The 18,022-nt window shown below is 42.9% G+C and overlaps 2 pseudogenes; one reads left to right on the plus strand and one right to left on the minus strand.

The window, feature by feature from the left end:
* Nucleotides 1–4,708: 4,708 nt before the first annotated feature.
* LOC101975488 (large neutral amino acids transporter small subunit 1-like) lies at nucleotides 4,709–6,993 on the plus strand (annotated as a pseudogene).
* A 2,649-nt stretch (nucleotides 6,994–9,642) lies between these two features.
* On the minus strand, nucleotides 9,643–10,563 carry LOC101975763 (olfactory receptor 2L13-like; annotated as a pseudogene).
* Nucleotides 10,564–18,022: the final 7,459 nt, after the last annotated feature.

Raw genomic sequence — 18,022 nt, forward strand, 5'->3', positions numbered from 1 at the left:
AAACTTAACCAATGAGGTTCATTGCTTTAAATTTCAGAGGTAAATTAATTATAAATCCACAGAGATTTTTTTTATTAACATTGTTCATCTTTGTGAATACCCCCTATCTCCTGTTTATGCAGAGTTGTACTCATTGTGTTGAAACCAGCTAATCTCCACTTCCAGGCTATTACCAGAACTACAAAATCTATATGGAATAATAAAATTGCCAGAAGAAGAGCGCAAGTCATGATGATGGATCTAAATTCAAATTTAAGAACAAAAATCTCATATTTGTATTTTTGGCCTGTCACAGGCCAAAATCTAGCCTTGTCCAAACTCCATCCCCTTTTCAATAGCTGGAAAGTGCTGGAAGTGGACCTGCTCTTGTGGAAAGCCATTCTTCTGCTTTGGCAAGGTGCCCATCTCTCATCTCTTCATCTCTTTCCATTTTCTCTCAGCTAGATCATTCTCAGAGGCATTTAAACATATATTTTTTGATAGAAAAAGTATGGATATATGTAATTTAATATTATTCTTTGAGTCAGTGTAAAAATGAAGACTCTGGAATTAAGTTGAGCTTCCTTTGCTTTGGAGATGGAAGTTTTCATCATAAGGTGAAGGTATAGTAGTTGATACCCGTTTTCTTAGAGGACTTGGTACAGGGGTAGGAAATCAGTTGAAATCCTAATTGACTCACCTCAAAAATGTGACCTGCTGCTTTTTTTCCAGCTTTAAAAAAATCTATTCATATCCTGTATATTAGGAATTTTAATCAAAATGTGCCTTGGAGAGGATTTTTTTTATATTGCCTATTTGGGTTCTAAATATCTCTTGTGTTTGAATTTCTACCTCATTCTTAAGATTTATAAATTTTAAAATCTTATTTCATTAAGAAATTTATGCAATCATTTTGTTTGTATGTCAGAGTATCCTTCTCTGTTATTTCTCAAATTTCATCTCTAATATTATCTTAATGTTGAACATTTTGTCCCTGGTCTTTTAACATATTTTCTTCATTTTCAACTTTATTTTCAAGTTTATATGCTTTGTCTTAAAGGCCTGAGAATCTGTCTTCAGTGTGGTTTAATCTACTAGTGATGCTTTCAACAGAATTCAGTAATCCCAGCAACAGCCAGGATCCCTGCATCCTGAACTCCTACACACCACAGAATCAGGCAACAGACATTATCTGCAACTTCTGAGCAGCCACCTTTAGTGACAAATTAGAAGCAGCTGGTGGGAAGTTCATGGCAACCAGGGGAGTGGCCCATGTGTCCCAGCACCTCCTGGGATACCCAAAGCCAAAGAATGATGGACATCTCCTAAAGGTCCCAAATACTGAAGAAAGCGCAATCAAAACTCAAGAATTTTCTTCATTTGGGCACAGTTTATTATAAATAGCTCTAACAGTGATTGTCAACAGCTCAACTTGGATTATGTATATATCAGTTTTCATTGTCATTTGGTGATTGTTGACTTGATAGCCAACATGTGTCCTCAATCCTTTTGATTGTGGTTCTTCTATTTTTAATTTTGAGTTAGGGTTTGAATCTCAGGGTGCTAACCACAGAGCCACATCCTCACATCCTCAGCACTGCTTTTTTTTTTTTTTTTTTTTTTTTTTTTTGAGACTAGGTCTTCTACGTTGCTCAGGGTTTCACTAAGTTGTTGACCCTGGCTTTGAACTTGCAATCCTCCTTCCTAAGCCTCCCAAGCTGCTGGGATTACAGATGTGTCCAGATCTCTTATAATATTTAAATCTTTAATTGGAATCATCCTCTGTGTGTGTGTGTGTGTTTTCCTAGATCAGGTTCACATACATTCCTCTTACCTTTCTTTTCCTCTTACAATCACCTGCTACTGTCTCAAATTCCCTTAGTCATCTTTTTCTTCTTTTTTACCTTGGTATGTACTATTCTTAAATACCTTTTATTTCTTTTTATTTTCTTCTTTTCACCTGTTTTTTTCTCTTCCCATTTTAGTTCCTATTTTAAGTTATATCAATTTTACTATATTTAATAACTAACTTTTTAACATATTCCATCACTGTATCACAAGTTCATACTTGAATTGGAGAAACTGTGAAGAACAGTATTGACTTTTTCATTTTTCATGCATTTGAATAGTGTCTGGCTATACTTTGAAGAGATGGTAGTAAATAGGGTTTTGTGGCTTTTGTCAGAGAGGTGCTGATACAGGGAACAGCAAAGAAGATAAAACATGAATATTCAGATATTCACCAAGTACAGGACTTTGAAGAGAAAGAAGCTCATAAAATGGTCACTTACATTGGGCTGGGGATGTGGCTCAAGTGGTAGCATGCTCGCTTGGCATGCATGCGGCCCGGGTTCAATCCTCAGCACCACATACAACAAAGATGTTGTGTCTGCTGAAAATTAAAAAATAAATATTAAAATTCTCTCTCTCTCTTTAAAAAACATTAAAATGGTCATTTCCATAAAAGAAGCAGTGATGATTACCTCAAAAAATGGGTAGATGCTCAAACAATTTTAAAAAGCAAGGGAATAACCACCCCATTATAGCCCATAACACTATGACTTCAACAACTGACTACAGTGATACCACAGTGGATAAATTGTTGGGGAAAGAATTTAGAAAATTTATAGTTATAATGTGCAATGAGCTTGAAGAAGAAGTAACAAATGAAATTAGAGAGAAAATTCAGGAACTAAAGACCATTTCAATAAGGTGATAGAGATTCTGAAAAAGAGCCAAACAGAAATCATAGAAACAAGATAAAATGAATCCAATTAAAATTTTAATGAAAAGCATCACCAGTAGATTATACTAATTAAAGGTTGATTTTTCAGGATTTAAAGGCAAAGTTTAAAATCTGAAAGTAAAGTCAAATAGAAAGAAAAGATATTAAGAGATCATGATAAAATCTGGGATAACATCAAGAGAACAAATTTAAGAATAACTGGAATCACTGAAGTCTCTGAAATAAACTAAAGGAATAAACAATCTTTTCTATGAAATCACATTAGGAAAAACTTCCAAATTTTAGGAATGAGATGGAGATCCAAATACAAGAAGCACACAGGACTAAAAATAGGCAAGATTAATTAAGAAAATCCTCTCCAAGACACATCATGGTAAACACACCTAAGATACAGAGTTTTAAAAGCTGAAAGAGAAAAACAGGAGGTTGTTCACATATCAAATAATCTCTCAACTCAGACTTAAAAGGCCAGGAGGGGTTGGAATAATATATAACAAGCCCTAAAAAAATGTGTACCAATAAATATTACAACATTCAGTCAAATTATCCTTCAGAATATAAGAAAAAATAAAAATATTCCATGATAAGAAGAAACGGAAAGAGTTCATAATCAGTAAGCCTGTACTACAAAATATATTTAAAAATATATATCATGTAGATGATATAAAAAATGGAAAATTAAAACCAGCATGGGATAAATTGTAACAGAAGAATTGTCAGTTAAAGTAGAATACAGTTTGAATTATGCATTAAAAATACTCTATAACAACATTAAAGGTAAATGGTCTAAGCTGTTCAATCAAAAGACATATACTTGCTGATTGAATTAAAAGAAAACAAGACCAAACCATATGCTTTTTGTGAGAAACTCACAATTACAAAGACAGCAACAAATGAACATTAAAATAGAGAAAATCTATAACATACAAATGGTAACTTAAAGAAAGAAGAAGTTGGTACTCTTATCTCAGACAAAGTAGAAATCAGGTCAAATTAATCAGAAGATGAAAAGAAGTCACTTTATACTGGTTATAGGAATCATCCAAAATGTATTGTGATTGTTTGTATTTATGACCCAAACATTGATTTATCTACTTATATAAAACAAATGCTTTTCAGTATAAAGAAACAAGTAGCTTTGAAAAAGTAATATTTGGTGATTTGAACACACCTCTCTCCCCACTACACAGGTTATCCAGACATGATCTAAGCATAGATTCTTTAGAACTAAAAAAAAAAAAAAAAAAAAAAAGAAAGAAAGAAAGAAAGAAAGAAAGAAAGAAAGAAAGAAAGAAAATAAGAGGGAAAAAAAGAAAGAACAATAACAACAACAACAAAACTATTAATCAAATGAACCTAACAGACACCTATAGAATATTTCATCCACTGACAACTGAATTCACTTACTTCTTATCAGTACATAAAACATTCTCTAAAACAGATCATATTTTAGGGCAAAAAGTGAATCTTAGCAAACCCAATAAAAACTAGATATTTACTTGCATCCTATCAGATCAAAATGGAATACCATTTAAATATCAGAGAAAAAACAACCATTCTAACATCTGAAGTATGAATAATACATTTTATCTTAAAGAATTGGTCACAGAAGAAATCAGGGTAGCAATAAAAAAATAGGAACAAAAATACAGATACAACATATAAAAATATCTGGTACAGTATAAAGGATGTTCTAAGAGGAAAGATAACAGTACTGAGTTCCTACATTTGAAAAAAATAGAAAGTCATCAAATAAATAATCTAACATTAAACCTCAGATCTCTAGAAAACAAAGAAAGTAGCATCAAAATCAGTAGAAGACAAGAAATAGCTAAAATTCTAGCCAAAATCAATTAAATTGAGACTAACACAAACAATACAAAGAATCAAAGAGGGCAGACGCAGCAGCTGGGGGCGCGCGGGCTTCTCGATCGTCCGTGGCGCGTACCTGGTGTCCAGGCCCAGCCCGCCGGCGCGGCGAGCATGGCGGGCGCGGACGCGAAGCGGCGCGCGGTGGCGGGCCCGGTGGTCGAGGAGGAGGAGCGGCAGGCGCGGGAGAGGATGCTGGCGGCGCAGCGCACAGACGGCGGCGACCCGGCGGAGGAGGGCGTGACCCTACAGCGCAACATCACGCTGCTCAACGGCGTGGCCATAATCGTGGGCACAATCATCGGTTCAGGCATCTTCGTGACGCCCACGGGCGTGCTCGAGGAGGCGGACTCGCCGGGGCTGGCGCTGGTGGTGTGTGGGCCGTGTGCTGCATCTTCTCCATCGTGGGCGCGCTCTGCTACGCTGAGCTGGGCACCACCATCTCCAAGACCCGCGGCGACAATGCCTACATGCTGGAGGTGTATGGTTCCCTGCCCGCGTTCTTGAAGCTCTGGATGGAGCTGCTCATCATCCGGCCGTCCTCGCAGTACATCGTGGCGCTCGTCTTCGCCACCTACTTGCTCAAGCTGCTCTTCCCCACCTGCCCCGTGCCGGAGGAGGCCGCCAAGCTCATGGCCTGCCTCTGCGTGCTGCTGCTCACGGCCGTGAACTGCTACAGCGTGAAAACTGCCACCCGCATGCAGAACGCCTTCGCGGCAGCCAAGCTCCTGGCCCTGGCCCTGATCATCCTGCTTGGCTTCATCCAGATCCGGAAGGGTGGCCTGTCTAATCTGAACCCAGAGTTCTCCTTCCAAGGCACCAACCTGGACGTGGGCAACATCGTGCTGGCCTTGTACAGTGGCCTCTTTGTCTACAGAGGACGGAGGTACCTGAACTTTGTCACAGAGGAGATGATCAACCCCTACAGGAACCTGCCCCTGGCCATCATCATCTCCTTCCCCATCTCACCCTGGTGTACGTGCTGATGAACCTGGCCTACTTCATCACACTGACCACTGAGCAGATGCTGACATCCGAGGCTGTGGCCATGGACTTTGGGAACTACCACCTGGGAGTCATGTCCTGGATCATCCCCGTCTTTGTGGGCCTGTCCTGCTTCGGCTCTGTCAACGGGTCCCTGTTCACGTCCTCCAGGCTGTTCTTCGTGGCGTCCAGGGAAGGCCACCTGTCCATGATCCACCCACAGCTCCTGACACCCATGCCGTCCCTTGTGTTCACGTGCGTCATGACCCTGCTGTATGCCTTCTCCAAAGACATCTTCTCCATCATCAACTTCTTCAGCTTCTTCAACTGGCTCTGCGTGGCCCTGGCCATCATCGGTATGGTCTGGCTCCGCTTCAAGAAGCCTGAGCTGGAGCAGCCCATCAAGGTGAACCTGGCCATGCCGGTCTTCTTCATCCTGGCCTGCCTGTTCCTCATCGCTGTGTCCTTCTGGAAGACACCTGTGGAATGTGGCATTGGCTTCGCCATCATCCTCAGTGGGCTGCCTGTCTACTTGGTGGTCCACATCAGAATGGGCCCTGTCCTCACCCCTGTGGAAGGCCAGGCTTGAGAGAGTCCGCACTGGCGGGCCTTGCCAGCACCTTAGCACTGGGTGACCTAAGATTCTAGGGTGGCCTCTGTGCAGGCGAGGAGACCCACACCAAGGGCTGAGCCACCCATCATTTGAGCAGGACTCTCCCTCCAGCCTGGGTCCCTGTGGAATCTCATGCAGGGTCACGCCCAGAGCAGACTTAGGACAGAAACCTTGTTCTGAAACCACCAGTCTCCCTCCCCAGGCAGGCTCTGCGTAGAAAGTGCCAGGGTGGCCCTGGAGGTGGCTCGAGGGGGCAGGGGGCGCTGGCCAGGCAGCACCACAAAGAAAAAGGAGAGAGAGTGCCAGGCGGTTCCTGGGGCCCCTCTCAGGCAGCCTGGTCTCAGGGCACAGTGGTGACACAGGCAGTCTCAGGGCACAGTGGTGACATGGGCAGTGTGGGCTGGGCACACGCACAGTGGCGAGGCCACCAGGTTGCTGTGCAGTCACAGGGCTCTGGGGTGGGCAGCTGCACCTGCTCCCACACTCCTCGCCCACTGGCCCGGGCAGTCTGGCATGACGGAGAGTTGCAGAATGTGCTGCTTGCCAGGAAGCCCTGGGGAGGCGCCAGTGCTTACCACACGGTCTGGAGGGCCACACAAAACTTGGAGTTCCTGTCCTCCTGCAGCTTGGCACTGTGTGGGGACAGGTTGGGTGGGAGCTGGGCTTGTGGGTCCTCGTCTCCACAAGAAGGACGCCTGGCCCAGCCCGTGGCCTGGCCGCGCTCACTCTGTGTCCTTTCCCCGAAGTCTCCACGACCGTCCTTTGCCAGAAGCTCATGCAGGTGGTCCCGCAGGAGACCTAGCTGGCGGCAGATGCTGCGGGCAGGGAGCACAGGAAGGCCACGCGCAGACAACTCGCCCTCAGAAAAGCAGCTCCCGGTCTCCCTCGTCCCCTCACCGTCCCTGCCCGGGGCGGCACCCACAGCAGCTGTGAACACTCTGGTACGAATGATGTCCTGGAAGATGGATGTCCCTGGTGGCTCCCGGGCACGGTGCCAGCAGTGAGCTGGGGCAGGCCTGGTGGCCCCCTGGTGGAACTCACCGCCTTCTCCCTTCCCTATTCATCTGCATTCAACTTAAATTTGGGGTCAGATCAGTGCCACCAACTGATTGCTGTTTAGAGAGGTCAGGAGGAGGTGGGAGACATCTCGACAGTGCCTTTTGCCTCCAAGGGACCCGACGATGTGGCTGCACAGAGCACTGAGGACTGCACTGGCGTGGCAGTGCCTGTCTGCGGGCGCACCTCCAGCTGCTCCAGCCCTCTTCCCTCCAGCACCGGTGTAGGGCTGAGAGAGAAGAGCCCTGGCTGTGTCTTTGCCTTAAAGTCTCCAGATGGCTCCTGCCCTGCAAACCCTGGAGAACGAACCTTCAGCAGCAAGAGCCAGCCCTGCTTGTCCCTAGGGTTGACCATGGGGCTGTGTGCATCTAGGGACAGCCAGGAAGGCAGGCAAGGCATGGCTGGGGACCCCAGCCTCTGCCTCCCACTGACCACAGCAGCCCTTCAGCCCTTGGGCTGGCTTCCCCAGTGGCCAGGGTGTTGCCTTCCCCTCACGTGCCGCATCCCACTCTCAGAAGACAGCAAAGCCTTCCTGGGCTCTCCTCTCTCTGCCTCCGGTGGGCTTTGTCTTTGTTGTGCCCTGGGGCACTTGAGGCCTGGCCAGCACATCTGGCCACACTGTTCTTGCTGAGCTGTCAGGAAGTCCCTGCAAGTCACCCGCAGAGAGTGGTTCCTCTCTTCAGGTCAGACTGAAGGGACTCTGAGGCCTGAGAAGAGCTCAGCAGGCTCCTGTCTTGCACTGGGAGCTCAACCTCAGCATCAGACCACTGACCCCCCAGGAGAAGGGCAGTGCCAGCCACTTGGCAGGGTGCAGCGTGTTCCTGGGGTGCGGTGTGGCTAGGTCATGGGACCCCCACCTGCGAGGCAGGTCAGAGGGGTCCGTCTGGTTCTGGGGCCTGTGTCCATGGTGCTGACTCTGACTTGCCAGCTAGTGTCCAGGAGCATAGTAGTACCACGGCCCATCTGGGAAGTCTCTGCTGTCCAGCCAGGCATGGCCAACAGTCCACAGGGCCTGGGATAGCAAACCCTGGCCTGACAGCCTCTGTTTGTCCCCTAACACTTACTAATGCGGAGGTACGTTTGGCACCGTGTTTATTTATTTCAGGTGGCTGGCTGGAGCCATGGTGTATTGGCACTGCGTCTGAATCGGCCACCTTGGCCATCCACTGTGGCATCCACAGAGCTAGTGACTTGTGGCTGGTACATCTTCTATTCTGTGTTAATGGCTAACCTGTTACACTGGGCTGGTGGGATGGGGAGTTCTATTTGTGGGGTCTTTTTGTTTTTAAAGAAATGCGACTGAGATTCTAAAAAAAAAAAAGGAATCAATGAGACACAGAGTTCTTTCTTTAAAAAGGTAAACAGATTGATAAATGTTTAGTCAAATACAAAGAAAGAACTAGATTAACAACATTAGAGATAAAAAAAAGCAAATATCACCACAGAAACTACTAAAGACCAGACTATCATCAGACACTATTTGGAATTTTATATTCCAATAAGCTAGAAAATCTCAAACAAACTTGCAAATTCCTAGAGATATATGACCTACCCAAATCACTCCATGAGGATATAGAAAACTTAATCAGAGCAATATAAAGAAATGAAATAGAAGCTACCATTAAAAGATTTCTAATAAAAATCCAGAACAGATGAATTCTTAGCCAAGTTCTACCAGGCCTTTAAATTCTCCTCAAATTATTCTATGAAAGAGAAATGAAGGGAAGACTGCAAAATTAATTCTATGAAGTCAGTGTCACCCTGATACCTAACAACATTACACCAAGGAAAGAAAAATTCAGGCTAATATACTTGATAAATACAAATGTAAAGCTTTTTAATGGAATTTTGACAAACTGCATTAAAAAACATTATAACAAGTCAGTGTTACCATGAAAGTGTTTCATGTCCCTGGCCTTTTATAACCACAGACCCCATGTTTCTCTGGGACACTTGAGAAGTATAGGGTGGACATTGTTATGTGCTATAAGCTCAAAATTCATACAAGACCTTGACAAATTAGAATGAAAAAAAAACTAGACAAGAATAGTCATAATATCATCTCAAATATTTCAAATGATAACAAGTTAATATCAGTATAAATATTGTTATGTATATTATAGTAATATATGTGTAACATAAAATATAAATAATGTATAATTAAGGTCCACATTGCTAACATAATATAAATAATTATAATATTTCCTAATATAAACATCCATAATGATTGTGGATCTATATAATAACCAACATATCATTTAAATTAATTTTATTTTTAAATGAGTCACTATAAAATTTAATTTGCACAGATGGCTTGCATTATCCTTCTATTAGTCAGCACTGCTCTGAAGTTTGCATGGAAAGAAGTGATGCAGAAAAGCAGGAACAGTCATGCTCACTTATTCCTGGGGGAGAACATCCCACACACTCTTCCCATGGCCCCCAGGACCTCCTTGTTCTTCAGGCTGTAGATGATGGCATTGAATATGGGGGTGAGGGTGGTGTAGAAGACAGCCAGGTTCTTATCCTCTGCTGAGGAGTGGAGACTCCTGGGCCGGAGATAAGTGTAGACAAAAGGAGCATAGTAAAATGTCACCACAGTTAAATGTGTGGCACATGTGGTGAAGGCCTTTTTTCTTCCCTCTTTTGAGTGCCTGTGGAAGACAGCAAAAAGTACCCGTCCATAAGAGGCAGTGATCCCAAGGAAAGGGACAAGAAGAAACACAACTGTGCTCACAAACACCATGTACTCATAGACCCAGGTGTCCACACAGGCTAGGGGAAACATGCCTGGAATGTCACAGTAGAAGTGATTGATGACCCTGGACCTGCAGTAAGATGAAAGGCATAGACAGTGTGTGCCAGGGAGTTGATGGAGCCCAGTATCCAAGTTCCTATGATCATCTTCACACTAGTCCTTTTACTCATGCAGATGGGTAGTGGAGGGGGTGGCAGATGGCCACAAAGCAGTCATAGGCCGTAGAGGCCAGGATTAAACCTTCAGAACCAGCCATGGTCAGGAAGAAGAAGCTTTGCACACCACAGCCCAGGAAGGAGATGCTTTTCTGGCCAGAGAGGAAGTTGTACACCATTTTGGGGACCGTGGAGGATATGTACATCAGGTCCATGAGGGAGAGCTGGCTGAGAAGAAAGTACATGGGCGTGTGGAGCCATGGGTCCAAGAAGATGAGGGAAGTCATCCCTGAGTTCAACAGGCAAGAACAAACAGAGATGATCAGGAGCAAGAGAAGTAGGCCTTTGAAGGAAACAACCCCAACAAAATAAAGTCATTTGAAGTTTGGTTCAATGTCTCCATTAAAACCTTCTGCCTTAATTTCCTTGAAAAAAATGCCAAAACTAAACAATAAATATGGAATATAACAGAAAAAGATAATAAGAACTATTGAAATTGTTAGTCTTTGTTCATGAATTCTTTTTCCTTCAAATCTGTAGCCTTTGTGAAACTGATTTTAAAATCTGAATATTCCTGCTGCAGTTCTCTCTGTATCTCAGCACATCCTGGACACATACGTGGTCTTTGAATACAAAGTCTTTACCAGGCACAGAAAAGGGTAGCTGGAGCCTTCCTGCCTGTTGACTCCCAGCAGGAGCATTCCTAGGACTTTGCACCAGGCTCAGCCCCAGAGGAAGCCAGGATCCTGCTTTCCCAGCTCCCCAACTCAACACTTAGGTTCACCACAGACATGGCCTGTGGGGTGCAGAAGTGCCCTGTGTGCTTGAGTCTGCATCCTCAGTGACCTCGCCTCCTCCACACTTTTAGTTTCTGCTTTTTCCTCCCCACTGGTACTGCTGCAGCTGAGAAAATAGGGATCTTCTCCCAGGTGCTGTGCTGCTCACCTCCTAAACTAATGCTTCTCTGCTGGCCCTAAAAGGGGGTGGGGTCACCATCGAAAGATCGAAAGCATTGTTCTAACCCTGTGAAGGCCTTGTGTGTCCCATAAGATCCACCCCACACTTCTCTTTGTGATCATGCCTAATTCTATATTTCAGGCAGCAGAAAGGACTAGGACCTTTGAGAGGATGTTTATTTCCTTGTTCTGACCTGTAGTTCAGTTTCCAGAAAGTACAAGCAGAGCATGAATCTGCTGCTGTGCAGTTCAACTAGGAAAGAATCTTAACTGTGATACATTTGTGATTTGGAAAAAAATGTCTCTCTCTCTCTCTCTCTCTCTCTCTCTCTCTCTATATATATATATATATATATATATATATATATATATATATTAGTATTAATTACATAAATAAAGTAACAAAAATGGGATTTTCATTACCAAAAGAGAGAAAAAGCAAATAAATAAAAAGAGGAAAAAAACAAGTAAAATTCTTCATCTAGATAAATTTTTCTTACTATTTATGCCCATTTTTATTGGTATTTATACATTTTATTAAAGTATTTTATACTTATTAATTCATTTATTTGGGCATAACCCTAAGAGGTAAGTGTTAAACTATCACTATTTCATAAATGAAACAACAAAGACACAGAAAGATTAATTTATGCAAGGTCATATTACTAATAATCAGCAGACCCGGGATGTTAACCAAGTAGTCTAGGGTCAGCTAATCTAAATTCCACTAAACTGTATTTCGCCTATTGTTAAGGAAATGTTATTCATAGACAACCCCAATTTTTTATTTGTTTTAATTAGTGATACATGACAGTAGAATAAAAACTGGAAGAATAGGAAAGCAGCAACAAATGCAAGTTCTATTTTTCTTCCATGTTTTCTAGATTGCTGCTTTAATCATCTGAGGATATCAGAATATCCCTTTTTCACTCTTCCAAAGCCATGCCCCAGAAGTTTTTGTTCTCAGACTAGATTAACACTGTTGGTACCTCCTGTTCTAGGGCTCAGCCCCTTGGACTGCACAGCTTCTGGTTTTTCCAGCTCTGCAGCCTGCAGAAAGCCCTAATGGACTATCCAGCTTCTGGTTGCATAAGCCAACCTAATAAGTCCTCCTGTTATAACTATACTTCCTGCATATTCTGTTCTTCTAGAGAATACTTACTAATACATTAATTGGCACTGGATGTATTGTAAGGATGAATTTTCTTAATTGGTTTTGTGGGTTCTGGAGAGGCTGTCTAAATTAGTTAGACCTAATGTTAATAAAGTCTCTCCTACTAGTATTATAAAGAGCACTGATAATTCATGGTGTGAACTGTTTAAAGAGATTTGTAAAATAACTACATTTGATGCTACCAATTCACCACTTTTAAAAACATGATGTTTAGCGAATCTTTACATGATAGTTTTGAATAATTCTGGAAAACTAAGAAATATGATGATGTTTGTTGGTGGCTTCTGGTTTCATTGGACAAAGTAATAAAGGAGAATGATGAGCTCAAAAATTTATTTTCTAAGCTGCTGTCACATATAATTGATCTGAAATCTACTAAGTGTGTTCTGAAGGAGATTCTTCTCTCTTGTAGTCAAAGGGCTGAGGTTGATGAAAACCAAACACAAACTCTAATTGTGCAATTGGCTGAATTACATGGATGTTTAACTCTCAGCCTCAGAAGGTGTCTGCAGTTAAAGTAAGAGCTCTGCTTGGAAAAAGATGGGATCCTGCAAATTGGGATGGTGATGTATGGGAGGAGACTAAAGTAGCTGGGGTTATTAAATTTCCATATTATAATGAATTTAACTTGCTAGAAATCATTGAGTTCCCACCTTTTGCCACAACAGAGGAATCCCTATACACACCTTTGTGGCATTGGCTTCTTCACCCTGGCTGGAGGGAACTAATCCTGCTTTGATTATGGAATCAGTAAAAACATTCTGTGACTCAGTTGCTCAGCATGACAATGTTCATACTCCTTAGGACCCACCCTCACCACACACTTTTGCCTCCAGGCCTATAACTAGGTCTAAATTCAAACTGACCTCTAGAAGTGACCTGTCTTGAAAATAGATCAATACTTTACTGAATCTCACTCCTCAACCTTGGCTCAGGGTTGTCTTGTGTCAATACTTACTTGGCCTCTATTGTCCAGGTCTGAGAAACACACTCATAAATAAAAGCAAATCATTGGACTTAACCCCTAGGTAAAGGGAGACTGGACCCATGGCTTCTCTGCATCTCCATAGAGATCTCTAAGATGTGAAGATGAAGAGGTACATTTACTTGAAAAAAAGTAGTTTACCCAGAAAGTGACTCATTTATTGCTGCCCTCTGGACATGGGTTAGCAAGGCAGTGAGATTTGAATGAGAAACCCTCAATCTGGCTGCTGTATTTTATCATGTTTCCTCAGGATGATGTTCAAAATGACAGTTGTAAACCTTTAGTTTCTGATAATGGGGATGATTCCACAGAAAGGCTGCCCATGTCCTGGATTAGGACATGGCCCCACAATGTTATTTTAATTTGCCTGTTTACCCAAGATTATTGATATACTCTGTGAAAATACTTGGCACTTCTCAAGTCTGGGGAATCAGTGGCCTGTCTCCACCTGCTGCTCCCCTGACACAAAGGCTAACTTGGACGCAAAGCTCTGCAGCCATGTGATCCTGCAGGAGCCAGAAAGGGGGCACCCTTCCCACACATCTCCTGCAGTATTTCTTAATTCAAGGAGAAATGATGAGTCTGAATCTCACTTATGCTTTCCCTGCAAGTGAAGTAATGAAGTGGAACCTCCTTTTTCCACAGAGAAGTCTTAACAGGATTTCTCCAGAAATCTTCACCATGGCTGATTTTAGGACTGTCAGCAAAAGAGTCTCTACAAAAGACTGCAATGTAGATAAACTTCCTATTTTCATGTTGCCCTGTTTCCTTGGCCACTGGCTGGTAGGAAATCAGCACTCCAGATGCTGGTCACCCCCTTACTAGTTTTTCACAAACCCATGTATAGTAGTTTGTAGAACTGTGAAAACAAGGCCTCTGGTCTTGAGCTGGGCTTCACAGAGATGTCTATATTTTTAACATAAGTTACCAAATGGACTCCATGGTAACAGCTGGAAGGGGGAGGAAAGAAAGGGGAGAAGCAGCTCTCCCCTTCTCAGATGTTGTTCTTGAAGGGTTAACTTGCCCAAAACAGTAAAAGAAAAAAAGCTGCTTTTATGTGAATTTCTGCAGACTGTGAACTTCTGAGTCCCTCTACTTACATACTGAGTATAAAATTCTGGAACTACCTGAGCTCGTGGTTCAGGGGATTGATTGATTATAGCAAAAGCTGTGCCCTCTGAACCTGGTTGCAGCCAAATAAAATGTTTCCTGCTATCTTCAGTGCCTTGCCTCATCTGTCCCTACAACAGTAACAGAACAACACCAAAGCTATAGATGACAGAGTTAATACCATGTTGAACTCTAGCATTAACTAATCATAAAAACTAAATGCTTTTCTCCCTTACCATAATAATAGGAGCTGGAAAGTGCTGTCAGCAATGAGGGATAGGGACATCTGCTCTTTTCATAACCTTCCTGGAATCCAAGGGGGAGGCTGGGTGAAAACTGGCCAACCTGTCTCCTCAGAGCTGTGGGGCTGATTGGAACTCTGTGGGCCACAACTTCATCCTGCTGCTGAGGAAGAGGGTGTGACTGACCTTATGTGAGGAGGGGGTTCTTCCACTTACAGAGCTATGACATGAAGGCCAGGAGACTTCAAGGAAGGGTTGGTTACCATGAGGCCTCCCTCAGAACCCTAGGCCAGCCTCCTCTCCCCCACTATCTAGTGTGCACCTGCTCTTACCACTCTCTGGTGCCCACATGTGTGCCTATCATGTGGAAAACATCCCATGCATCCAACCCACACAAGTGAAAGAGGCCATAAATCATTTACTTTGGGAAAACAGGAGGCATGGGACTGAAGTTATCCAGTCATCTTACCTAGCCCAAGATAGAAGACAGCCCTGGGAAGAATCTTGTCATTACTACTGTTCTTTTTATTTTTAATATTTTACTTTTTACTTGTAGTTGGACAAAATATCTTTATTTTATTTATTTTTATGTGGTGCAGAAGATTGAACCCAGGGTCTTGCACGTGCTAGGCAAGCACTCTACCACTGAGCCATAACCCCAGTCCCAGTATTGTTCTTGTATGCAGTGTGTGACACAGTGTCCACCCACCAGTGACCCCAGATTTACCTAGACCAAGGCATCCTCCCCTAGGCACATTACCTTTCACTTTAAACCTGGGCAAAAGAGGATGCTGAAAGGATTTCCCTGGATATTTGTCTAGACATGCATCCAGTATGGAAGGAATAGAACCTGAGGTGGGCAGAAGATTTTCAATCCTCTCTTTCCATTTCATATTCCCCTCTAAAGGGACTCTTGTTTCTAGGCTGTTGGGTCTTCCTTTGCTGCCAGAGGACAGGCAAACGTTACCCCCCCAAGCCTTTTGTGGCTCTAATAACTGTGGAAAATATGGTCGCCTACTAGGGCTAACGCACACCTCTGTGGGTCTCAACTTCCTACTCAGACTCTCCTAGAGGGCCAGAGTCCCAACCTGCATGAACTCAAGCAGCCAGGAAGGAGATCTGGGGAATACCTGGGACCAAGTTCCTCATCACATTTCCTCTTCTGGGCCCCAGGTGCTGATGAAATGTGGGGGTGGGGGACTTACACCAGTCTGGGATTGTCACTGTCCTGGAAATGGGTCTTGCAGTGGTCTGTGTAGAGCCCCAGATTACATCTGCAACCCAGGTGGCCTGGTACCATGTCCCCAAAGAAGCAGAAGCAGTCTCCAGAACTCAACCTTCTCATGGAAGTAAATGTGGCATGTCTGCCATTCTGTCATTGCTTCCCCACCCATTGTTCTTATGGCATCCCATTCTTCTGTGTAGACATGAAGCCATACTTCCGGTCCCAAAGTCAGCTTGTGTTTTCAGTTGACCCTGGAATCATTCATCTTGGTCAAAATGTGAAAGGATGCTTCCATATCCAGGGGAGGCCATGAAGGCAGATCATCTAATAAATATTCTGTGAACACTGCCAGCTTTTGAGTCTACAGGACTCTGTAGAATAATTTAATTCTAAACTCTAATTGAAGTCAAACTAAGGACTTTTTAATTTTATTAGTAAAATATTTTGCTTTGTTCCAGGTGTTGTGGTGATGACTATAATATCAGCCACTCAGGAGGCGGAGGCAGGAGGATCAAGAGTTCAAAGCCAGCCTCAGCAAAGGTGAGGGGATAAGCAATTCAGTGAGACCCTGTTTCTAAATAAAATGCAAAATAGGGCTGGAGATATGGCAAAGTTGTTGAATGCCCCTGAGTTCAGTCCCAGGCATTCCTCCTGCCCCAAAAAAAAAAAAAAGCCTCCTGTTTCTTCTGATGATCAGAATCACAGCCTCTGGGACAGGAACTCATGTGCTGTTCCTTTGCTAGAAAAAAATTTTAATACATTTTCTCTCAAAGTCATGTTATTATTGGATTGGCATTGGGGCAGAGGATGAAACATTCAGTAACACCTTATCCGCATGTTTTCATGACTCATAGCTGTTATCTATCAGCAAATTTTTGGTTTTGAAATAGTTTGCCTGATGTTAGGAGAAGTACTATAGCACACCTTAATCATGCTGTGTGCTTGCATGGTGTATGATTCATATCCTTCTGTTTTCAAACTATATATTTGCATCCAGACAGTTACTCCTGTAGATAATATAGAATTGAACCATGTTTTTATTCTGCCTGATGATCTCTAGCTTTGGATAGGATTCTTTAGTAATTTCACATTTCATTTTACTGTTGATATAGTTAAAAAATTTATGTCTGTCTTTTTACATTCTTCTATTTTCTTATGTTGTTTTTATTCCTCTATTCCTCTTTACTGTGTGTGTTTGTGTTTTACTGGGGATTGAGCCCAGGGGTGCACTATAACTGAACTACATTATCTGTCTCTTTTAAAATTTTACTTTGAGAGAGGTGGAGGCCAAGATGCTGAGGCTGTCCTACCAGCATGGTTTGTACAACCATATCAGGCTACAGCTCTATTTTGTTTTGTTTGCTAATGAAGAATGTCTTTAATGATTTGTTTTCAGTGTTTTTATGTATTGGTCTAGTGATGACTTATCATGTGTGAGAAATATGCTCACTTGTCCAGACCCAAATAATTGTCTTGTTATAGACCTGGGCCTTCAGAGAAACTGAGGCAGAATAAAGATCCCCTTCAAATCTCAATTCTTGCAATCAAGTCAGAAAAATTTCAGACATGTCACCTGGTAATAGGCATGAGCTTATTGAAGGGATAGGAAAAGGGGAAGGGAACACTTTCAAGGGAGAATGTGGTTTCTCTCAGAGAGGAGAAGGACACTGTGCTTCTCCTGCACTCTAGTTTTATTGTGTTATGGGCCAGGCTCTATGGGCAGTGACCAAATAGGCTCCACTTTACCTGAGACTCCATATCATGTAAGAAATGCTTCTCCCATGGAAAAGCCCCACCTCTGTACTCATTAATAGTTACCTAGCATAGCACACTTGGCAACACAAAATAGCAATTCTTATACAATGTAAAATTGTTCTCTTTTGTTCCATTTTTATTGGGTAAGATACCTTGTCAGATTGATTGTCTGGACATCAGTAAACATTTTCTAATGTGTACTGTACTAGGGTCATTTTGACCCACTTCCTTCTGCTTGCTTGCTGCTATGCCAACCTGGAAAGTCCAGGGCAAAATGCCAATGTACCCATTGCATTGTCTCGATAACTGCCCAATCCAGTTTCTGTACCCCTGCTTGCAACTGTGTCAACCCAGATGTGATTTTTGTCTTTAAATATCCTAAAATGCTCAGGCTCAGGGCTGTTCTTTGCAGAGA

This window comes from Ictidomys tridecemlineatus, chromosome 1 (genome assembly GCF_052094955.1).
Source record: "Ictidomys tridecemlineatus isolate mIctTri1 chromosome 1, mIctTri1.hap1, whole genome shotgun sequence".
In the NCBI taxonomy this organism is placed as follows: domain Eukaryota; kingdom Metazoa; phylum Chordata; class Mammalia; order Rodentia; family Sciuridae; genus Ictidomys; species Ictidomys tridecemlineatus.